Below are 11,358 nucleotides of genomic sequence, written 5' to 3' on the forward strand. Positions count from 1 at the left end.
GGAATCCGAGCCGGCATTTTCGTTGTTTTGTTGCCTGCAACGAGGACTCTTGTTAAATTTTTACTATGCAACATTTTTAACGACAACTTTAAATAGGGTCTTTGATTTTACCAACCTTTTTTTAATTTGACACGGATTGTCTTTTCCTAAATTTTTAACTTGATAAAAACTTATAAACCTGCCGCAATTTTTATTTATATATCCCGAGCAATCCGGTTAGGATTAAAATTTTTATAAAATTTCTTGGTGCAGAGCAAGCCCCAAATCAAAATTCGTAATCTTATTGTGCCCCATCGCAAACGGGTCAACAAGTCAGTGGGGCGTTTTGCCGTGTGGGTCGCCCGGCCCAGAACTGACCACCTACGCAAGTAGTTACCTGAAATACAAACGGTGTATTGTTACGTGTACGTGTTAAATTACAATTTCAAGTGCTTGAAGGAGCAGTGCGTTTACGCCCCACTCTGCCTATCCCGGCGCCGGAGTGTAGGATAAACGTGTGCGGTTTTCTTCAACAAGCAACGGAAGTGTTAAGTCAGCTGTAATTGTTTTCCCACTTTTTGTTTCGAGGAACAACGACGACGAAACAACGACAATTTAGTTTTTTCTCCCTTCCCCCCTACACTTTTGGCATAGTCTTAGTAACCATAAATTATATTTCATATAGGGTATGTTTGCGGATGGAGTCGAGGGTGCAGAGCTTTAGCAGAAGCGGGTGTCTGCATGGGTAGCATACATAAACAAAATTGTTAAATAATAGCAACATTTAACGGAAGTGTAATGCCTCTTATTCAGGGACCAACAACACGCGCGACAAACGATCGAGCTCTCGGCTCTGGTATTTATGTCAAATTATACAGGTGTTAAGGGGCGACTCTTGACGCACGTGAACTGGCCCCTTTGCGGCTTGGGGCTCCCCCAGCAACCCAGCTGCCCAACTGCCTAGGATTTTAATGTCTTAATCCTTGTTGCTTCATGCCTAACATTTAAGGTAAGAAACAGTTGGATTTGTGACTTATGCCACGTAACATTCGACCAATTTAATGATTTGATTTTTACATTAAAAACGTGCCACTAGCTGATATTAAGTATACGCCATGTGTGACCAACAGATAAAAGATTACAAACACGCACATGACGCAAAGTCTTGTATTAAAATAAAATTAGAACTTATGTTAATTTGACTGAACAGTAAGCCAGTAAAAAGGTAATCATGAATTAAATAGAATTGAAATAAGAGAATTAATAATAATAAAAATATAGCTTTTTGTAGATTTGAGTTATTTTTCTGTTGAAATATCAGTTCTGTTGTCAAATATCAGGGAAATTGTTGATTTACTTTCGTTATATAACCGCCTCTGATATTTATATTAAAATATATATAATTACATATTGTCCTCTATCTAAAGTTTCTACTCTTTTCAGAGGAGAAATTTGTCGAGTCAAATAAAATTATAAAGATACTAGCGGGTATAACCCGGCCTTGCCCGTGGCACGTATGTTATAAAATCAATGTTCTCAAAAAAATTTGAAATGATTTTGAAACTGATGGGACAGTAAACAAATAACTTTCATACAAACGTTTTCCGCCAATTTACCACTGCGAGCTGAATTTACCACATCGATGAAACACGTATTCATTACATTCTTATGTAGAGTTTGAAGCATATCGGACACAATTTAAAACTTCGCACAAAAATATTTGAGTCGCATTCCACCCGAAAAAGTTTGGATTCTGCGAAAAGTGTGAAACACGTCTCAAATGATTTTTCTTATAGATCTTTGGAAACGAATTTGAGCGCGAAACGTCACCCACCAAATCTTTGACCTCCTTTTCCACCAAGGAGGAATGGATTTTCCTAAAAGTGTGAAACACGCCTCAAATGAATTTGAACAAAGATCTTTGAATATAAGTTTGAAGCCGATCGGATGGTAAACAAAAAAGTTACATACAAACGTTTTTCGCGATTTTTCCACACTTGCGGGTGGAATTTCCCGAAACCCCGTCTTAACGTGCACCTACATCACATAAGGTAGCTACAGTAAAAATTTCAGCTTCCTAGCTCTTACGGTTTCGGCTGTGCGTTGATCACCAATCAGTCAGTCAGTCAGTCAGTCAGTCAGTCAGGACAAACAGTTTTATATATAGAGATTACATATTGTCCTCTGTCTAAAGTTTCTCCTCTTTTCAGAGGAGAAATTTGTCGAGTCAAATAAAATTATAAAGATATTGAATAGCTTTTGCTTTAATCCTTTACCAAAGACAACATAAACATAAATAGTCTTTGCATGTAATATTGTTTAGGCAGAAGGCCAGAGTTCAAATTCAACTATTTTTTGTATGACGTCAGCATTGTCTTTACGAGCACAAACTAAAATTGGTCATAGCAAAATTTGATTGTCTAAAAGAACTATTTTTTGCTATAAATCTAAATTTTTTTCCTGTTTAAAGTATATTGAGTTTATCATGAAATGTGTAACGCATAATATGAGAATATGTATTCTTGATCAGTATCAATAACCGAGTCGATATAACCATGGTCGCCTGTCTGTTTCCAGGCAAGCTAGTCTCTCGGTCTTAAAGACATCGTCATGGATTTCTCTTTGGCTGTTTTAGATCGAAGCACTATATCATATAGTTGCCATAAGAGGAATTGATCAATTTAATTCTGGAAATTAGAAAAACCTTTCTTATTTTCAAGATTTATTGATGAAACCCGGCATTTGCTGTGTTTAACTCTGCTCTTCGATATTTATAGCTCAATGGCAATGACAATGATATCCACATGCTCTCGATGTAGAAAAGTTAATATAAACTGTGGACCAGTGAGGCTGAGCAAGTTTTGTTTGGTATTTCCGTGGCATGTGGAAAACATACCATGAGCAACTTTGTATACGAATTGGCGGCACATGCCCCAGCTGCCGGCAGAAGCAGCAGAAGCAGGGGGAGGTCGCCGAAAATTAGTCTATTTGCCTGGGCCTAGTCCTGGGCCTGAGCCGAGGGGAAGTCAACAATGGGGAAAAATGAAAGAAATTGAGCAAAGTAAAAAGCATATTGCCTAATGCCGAATAACCAAATCAAAACTAATCGAGCAGAAGTTACTGCAACTGTTTCAGCTGCCTGCCGCAGCAGGTGGTGGCGGCTGCCTGGCTGCCTGGTGGCTTGCTGGCCAGTGGCTGGTTGCCCGCAGTGAAAATGGTTTTAAATTGGCGCCTGATTGTCTTTCAACTTGGCTTACACTTGTGGCCTTGCCTTTGGTCACGGACTCGCCTTTTGGCTTTCAACCATTTTGCGACTCCAAATTTAATCAAGCGCACAAATTTTAGCACGTACGTTTTTCTATTTCTATCTCTATGATATTCAATGGGAGGTAGCACATTTTTGGAGCTGCTGCTGGCACAGCTGTTGGTCACATGTGGTGACTCCCCACTCCCCACGCCCCCACAGCCCAGTCTGTCAGTGTGAATGGGCGTGAAACGAGCTCAGTCCAGGATTTGGACGGGCAACAGTTGCCAAAGACTGCGACCCTTTTGTCATTGTTGTTGCTCGCTCTCAGGCAGTCGCTTCATTAAACATATTCTTCGATATTGTTGTTGTTGCTGTTGTTGCCGTTAAGGAACTCCAGCTGTTCGGCATTGTGTAAAAGTTGCATTTGAAGTTTTTGTCTGTGGATTACACTGACAGAAAATAACAAATAGAATGAGCATAATTAATAGTCATATGTGTGTAAGGTCAGCATTTGTTACTCAGTTTATAATTTTATTATAAATATTCACAATTAATGTGTTATTTATACAAGCCTAGGCAGCCCATCATAATAATCACTGCTAGCCGAAATCTGAATAGTTCTATGAAAATCAATAATATCGTTAACTCTTTCAAAAACTTTAATAAGTAATTATAATTTTTTAAATATATAAATTTAAAATTAATTATAGTTAATTGTGTGCTTATAATTAAAGTTTTGTGCTTTTCTCAACTCAAATAGTAATTTTAAAAAGCTTAAGATCTATATAGCTTTGTATTAGGATGAAGATGCTGAGTCTAAAAAGTGAAAAGAGCCTTGAGCTTCGATTATTTTCATTGATTTCAATTGAAAATCTGAATCGAAACAGCGTGAAAAGAATTCCAAATTTTTCTTCATTTAAAACGTTTACATTTTTGAACGAAATATGGTTTTATTATGTTATAAGAACTGCAATTTTAATGCACACATTGTTGCTATTGGCAGTTGGCAAAAAAGTTTTTGACACAAATGCTGACCGTCACGTTGATTTCTCTAGCAATTTGTTGTGGTGCAGACCACATACGCACGTGCCGTCCACCTTCTGGAACCGCACGCAGACAAGCTGCCCGTGCTGCTGCCCCTAATTCGACCACATGCAACAATATGTTGCAATTTCTGTTAATTTTGTTATTGAGACACGTTCGCACGAATTGCGTCACAGCTTGTGAAGAATTTGACCATGGCGCAAATGCAGCAGCAGCAGCTGCTTACATGTGAATTGGCTATGGGATCGGGGGAATGGCCTGATTGATGCGCCTTGTGCTATGGTCGTATTGGCAAACGGGCCACAGCAAAAGCTTGCGGTTAGCATATAATTTTATAACTAAAGCCAATAGGTCTTTCAAGAAATGCCAAAGCACTGACCGGTCCTCAATAGGCCACAACAAAGCACATGCCATGCTCAACTGCCAGACCAACTTAAGCAAAAGACCACATAATTTATGCATAGTTGAGGAAATATTTTATATAATCCTCGCTTTGAAATGCTGCTTGTTTATTTTTCTTTGCCAGCAAGCGCCACGCTGCGTATGCGTAATTTTTAATTACCGAAAGCTTGAGTTTTATTTTCTACCCTACTTAGCAGGTAACATTGCTTTACATCATTTTTGTGGAATTGATTTATTAGAGAAAATCGGAAAATGGGTAAATAAATCTAGCTGGTAACTTTTGGTCGATGAACTAGGAAGATTCAGTGTACTCTCAGAGACACAATTAACAGTTAAATTGATATCTGAAGGGTATTTAAATTCGATGTTACAAACATTTGCTCGCTTTCTTATGGTTTTATTGAGAAATGTTTGCAGCTAGCATAGTTTTGCATAAAAACTTTGGCAATGGAGTATATTCGCACTGGTTGTTCAATCAATAAACAAACTCTGATAAATGTTAAAAAAAAGCTTTCAGCATTTAGCGTGCAATTGTTTGCATTTCGCATCGTTTGAATAAAAATAAATACTTTTTTTTTTGGTAAATAAATCAGCATTTAATGTACAAAAATCAACATAATTAAATTATGTTGCAGCAAACCAATAAATGCTTAAAATGTTGTCTGATAATTATTTTTATTGGCTGCTTATCGCGGTATACCAAAAATGTATAGGACATTAAAAAAAATAGCTAACAAACACATTTATATAAATTAACACCTCTAATGTGGACATATGTGAATGTTCCTAGTAAATTTAATTAAGGTGTTTTACGAATGATTTGCATACGTTTAAGGGTAATTGTAGATTGTACTTTAGTTGTGGTGGGAATGTTGTTAATATAAAAAACTCGCAGTTTTTTACATTCTCAACAAAATCCATTATTTAATTAGATAGTGAACATATTAAAATTTTAACCGAAAACAAGTCATGTTAGTCCAAAATGAACATCGAATTTTAATATCGAATAAAATCGCTGTGGAAAAAATCAATGTCTCGATGTATTCGAATATTCGACATCAATGTATTGAACTCATTAAAGTTCATTTGAAAGGAAACCAATAATCGCATTTTAACAATTAAAAAATTTTTTTTTAATTATTCCAATCACTTTAATGAAAAAAATGTAAAAATATTAGTTAAGAAAGCCTTACCTAATATATATTCATTTATAGTTTTGCCGGGCGCTGAAAAATCTTTCGACTGACCTAGTTTGTGTTAGGAATACGGGAAAGACCGATGTGTATATTATATTATTATAGAAATATCGAAAATAAAATAATCGTTCAAAATCAAGAGTATAATATTATATCACATAAGTACAGGGTTTTATTAATACCTTGTGTGTTTTTGTGAAAATAATAAATCATGTTAAAATTGACTTTAATTTATGAATGTAATCGTGTCAAAATTGTTTACATTAACTAAATGAAAATATGTTGAACCTGAAACTTTTTGCAATAAAAGAACATTTGATATTTGATTTAACATTGATAAAAATGTCCAAAATTTGATTAAAACTTGGCTTACATAAAGTAAAAAGGCTAAATTTAATTATATGCAAATAACATAATTACTTCGCAGGCAATACTAAAATTTGATTTGCCCTGATCGAAATTGCTGGGAAATGAATTTCAAATTTAATAAACTGCAAACATGACACACAACATAAAAAAGTTCCACATAGAAGTAAAAGAAATTCGAGTAAGGAAAAAGATGGCGACTAGGCATATACACTTTAATTTTATGTGATCAATAGCACTTACACTCGAGTTCAATTTTAGTAAAAGCTAAGATACTCGGAAACTCATAGCTTAATATATTTATGCTGAATAAATGTGGCACATAACCTGATTAATGAATGCAATGCATACATTCTCACCTAGCTAATGGGCCAGAAACATATGAAAATGTTCAATTATTCGATGTATGTGCATGCGGACGATAAAGTGCGCAAATTAAATTGAAATGCGAGCTCGATTAATTTGTCAGGTTAACTGGCTCAAAAAAGAAAACTGAATAAGGATATTAAATTCAATTTACAAATATGCGGCAAACAAATCGTTCGCTCCAATTTCACTCTGTCAAAATGCCAAAGAGACTGCTAAATACATTGCACAGTAAAGGAAAATAAGTAAGAAAACAGTTGTTGAGGGTGTTCGACTATGCGATATCCAGTGCGAGAAATTATAGGATTAAAAGTTATAGTATTAACATTTATTAAGAATTTTTAGAGAAGTGTGGATTGGGAAAATCAAATCTTAACTGAGTGCTTAAAATATATTTGCTGGTTCTGGTCTTTTAAAAAGGCCGAATGGACATTGGTACGGATAGGTTGACAGAGACTGTTGAGCAAAAATATATCTATGGTTTTCGTTCAATAGATATTTGTGAATTTTTCTCTTCCATATACCCACAAAATGTTATATTATCCATTAAATGACTACAGGGTATACTTAATGCCATTTAAGTCTAAGTAATGTTGACAATGACAAAACCAAAACGAAATCAAAATTAACAAGAGATGTTGACAGGACCAAAGTGAAATGCTTGGCATAGTTTGTCATGAGTCATGGTCAGCTCGTGTACCAGGTACTTGGATCGCATTCTTCTGTCGCAGCACTTGGGTAAATAAGATTGCCAGTGACCAAGTTAATAGAATACAAATATGCAGAGTCAACGAAGAAATGTTAACTATGAGTTGATTAGTCGCCATGCCGCACATTTTTCACATTGAATGCAAATTGATTCAAATATTGGCGTTTAATTAAATGCAAACAGACGTTACCTGGCCTCCAAAATTATGTGGACTGGCATTTGGGCACTCCCCCGCTTTCGCCAGCCATGCCATAGCCTCCCTGAAGAACTTCATTTAGATGCCAACAGGCGTCGCATGAAACCAAAGCCCAAAAATTCCTTTTACATTTGCATTTTGTAAAATTTAAATGGCAGTTGAAAAAGCTACAGCCAGAGTTGACACCCCATCGCAGTCCACTTGAATGCCATGTAATTGTTGTCCGGCTCGGTACGGCCCGGCCGTCTGGAGCAGCCCTGCAGTTATTTGCATTCAAATCGCAATTTTTGTATCATTAAGAAGGTAGGGGCCGTGAACATCCGTGGCCCTGAAGCAAGCCCGGCCCCCAGCAGCAGCCATGTAGCCCAGACATAGTAGAGTACGTTGTCGCTTAAGTGTACCAAAGTTGCGTTGTCGGCCGCACAGCCAAAATGAATGCCAACAAGTCAGACAGTCATTCAGCCGGACAGCCTGTCCTCCACACCCAGTTGTACTGTGGCTCCTCATCCTCAGCCAGTCAATGGCAATGTTATCGCCGGCGGGTTTTAGTTTAATTTCACTCCGATTTTCGTTGTACAATTTTCACATTTCTCCCGATATGGGTGCTCGCTGTACGAGTATGGAGCTAAGGGTTGCTGCTTCTGCCACTGCTTTGCAAACTGATATTGCCTTTTAAGTAAATCAATATCAAATGCCTTGGATTAAAGTTTGCCAAGCCAAACGATGAAAAAAGGAAAAAAGATATTGTACGAAATTTGTAAATGCAAGTAAGGGAATTTCGTTAAGGCACATCGACAATTGAAAGCGTTTAATAAGAACTGCTCGATTTTCTTTTTTTATTAGAATTTTCAACTTCTAAAATTGTATTATTTGATTTGATTCTTATATAAATAGAATTGGGCGAGAGTTCGGCTCCTGTCGTATTTTCTTATGTGACACGAAAGTAATAAGATTAAAAATTTAAATTATAATATACTTAGCTTTGCCCGATCCAAGTTTAGTTGGGTCAAAATTACCTATTTTCCGCCTATCGAAGGTTAGTTTTTACATAGTTATTTGAAAACTGTTTTGAATTCCATTGTGTCCCATGCCAACAAGTTTCTTTCTTTCATTAAACCATATTTACCATTAAAATGGTGGATTTGTGGATTTTGTGAAATGTGCGAAAAAGTAATTAAATTAATTTTCACAAATGAATTTGAGCAAAGATATTTAAATATGAGTTGTAGGCCGATCGGATAATAAACAAAAATAGTTTCATGGAATTTCAACCTTCATCTCAATAAGGTAACTACTGATTGATGCATACTCAGTCCGTCAGGACAACCCGTTTTTTACATATAGATGTTTAGTATTATTTCATTTAGATTATTCTATTTAAAAAAAAATATCAATAAAACAAAGAAGTTATATAAGTTATATTGTTTTTTAACGTTTGAGACAGCGTCACATGAGAGGGCTTAAAAAAATAAAAAAATATTTGTATTATTTTTATCCACGTACTTAATATTAAAGTCAGAATACTCCGACTTGGGTAGAGCATCTTTTGGTGGACGCATAATGCGAAATTTTGTGATGATGAATGAAAATTTTGTTCTGTGTGTATATTTTATGTGCGCGTTTTTAATTTTCCAAAGTGAAAAGCAAATTTGTCACAATTTCATTCTCTGTGTTATTGGATTGAGCCGCATTTGATGAAGCTCTGCTTTCATTATATGCGTTTTTTCGTTTTATATTTTTCAGTTCTAAAATGTTGTTTTTTTTTTGTTGCCTGGTTGGTGGGTGGGCTCAAGTCGTTGTGCGGCTAATGCTAATAAATTATTTGGCAGCTTTCAAATTGAAATCCGCGACGACAACTCAAACGAATTTAATTGAAAAACTGCTCTTGTCGCGTTTTGCATATAAATCAGTCAGTCAGGCCAGCAAGCAGGCGGGCGGGGGCAAGGGGCGCAGCAAGCGGCAGCCTTGGGCTCGACAAACAGCATTTGCATCCATTGGCAGAGCCGTTGATACAGCCATAGACTCATAGCGCTAACTATTCACATAGCCAAGCGTTGGTCGTTCGATTCAACTCACATGCACATCGTGCATTTGGGCAAACAAACGTGGACCGTACGGGTCACTGCGTATTGGGAGCATAGCGGGGCGTGCAACTGGCCACGCCCACCTGCCTACCACACATGCACAGTTGCCCGCGCGCTCGCTTTCAATTAGTAATTTGTCAGCGGATTTCAGCGCTTGGTTTTTGCAAATTACCGACCTCCCCAAAAAAAAATATATTTATATATAAGCTAGAGGGTATTCCCCGGCATTGCCCATCGCTAGTTTATTTTTCCTTTCCTTTATAGTCCTTTGAATTAAGAACACAACTTTTTCCGCCAAGTCTTGAGAGTCTTGAAGCCGAAAAATAAACTTTCGTTAGTTCAATAGTTGATACACATTTTCCGTCCGAGAGCGGTGAATTTAGGGAAAACGTAGCAAATAAACTTTAAAAGATCTTTGAAAATACGGTTTAAGCCGATCCAATGGTAAACAATAATACACTGAAACACTTATTCATTAGGTATTTATGATGTACTTGGACGAAACCCCATTTCCACTAAGGAAGAGTGGATGAAGAGACACCCCACAAATAAATTGGAACAAATATGTTTGAAAATGAGTTTGGAGCCGATCGGATGGTAAACAAGAACTTTTGTACAAGAGTTTAAAGTATTTTTTCCACCTTAGCTCTTCTTAGCTCTTACGTTTTGGGCCGTGCGTTGATCACCAATCAGTCAGTCAGTCAGTCAGTCAGTCAGTCAGTCAGTCAGTCAGTCAATCAGTCAGTCTATCGGTCAGTCAGTTAATCAGTCACATAAAGATGTATATACTCCGTATAGTTACTAACAAATGGAATTCAAATTTACGAGTTGGCAAGGTAAAAATATGTCCAACCATATTTTTCCATTTTATTTTATAAATCAAATGTCCTTTACAGGGCATGTTGTCATGTGCTTTTTATTCTTTGCTATTGCGAAAACATATAAACGATAAGTTTCGCGATTTAATTAAAATTTTCCCAACAAATGTGATTTTAGCCTAGGGTTTTGTCATATATTTTTTATTTGAGAATTTTGGTTTGATTGCGTTGACTGCAAAGTGTGGTCAAATTTGGTTATGAAGTGTCCAGATTTGTGTACATATGATGGCTATTAGTTAGTTGACTTCCGGCTGTAAGTTAGTTGATTTATTTACCATATTGAAAACATCGATTATATTAAATGGCAAATGCTTTTGAACGAAATAAATGCTTTGAATAGTACAGGACAAATGATGGCAAATTTTAAAACCTATATGACCTAGCTATGAACATATCAATGAAAAATATAGTATGTAAATATAAATTTTTGATTCTCACAAAGATACTATGATTTGTATGTCTGAAAGAGTTTTACCTACTTAGGTATGCTCGACAATCAACATTTTACTTTAAAAAGACACTAATTTAATTATTTATTATCTTTAGAATCTGTCCAGTTTCGGCCACTGCCTCGTTTACTTGTTGTTTGAACAATAAGTGAATAAAATCTTAATGCATAAGAACAATCTTTTCATAAGCTGAAGTTAAGAAGTGAGAAAGGAGGTAGAAACATTTGGAAATTGGTTTGAAATAGGTTCTAACCTGCAACAGGAAAATCGCGATGAATAACACAACGTGTTGGATTAATTAAATGAACATTTTGACTTGTAGGCTTTATTTATGCATCATTTCAATGTTTACATGTTTTAATTTGTAGCGTTATTTACTTTTCTTGTATTATAAAAATGGTGTTCTGTTAAAATGTATACAAGCGCACTCGTTTACACTTTT

The sequence above is a fragment of the Drosophila montana genome, unplaced genomic scaffold, assembly GCF_035044405.1.
Source record: "Drosophila montana isolate Dmon_TW-CO22-7 unplaced genomic scaffold, ASM3504440v1 contig_778_1, whole genome shotgun sequence".
NCBI lineage: Eukaryota > Metazoa > Arthropoda > Insecta > Diptera > Drosophilidae > Drosophila > Drosophila montana.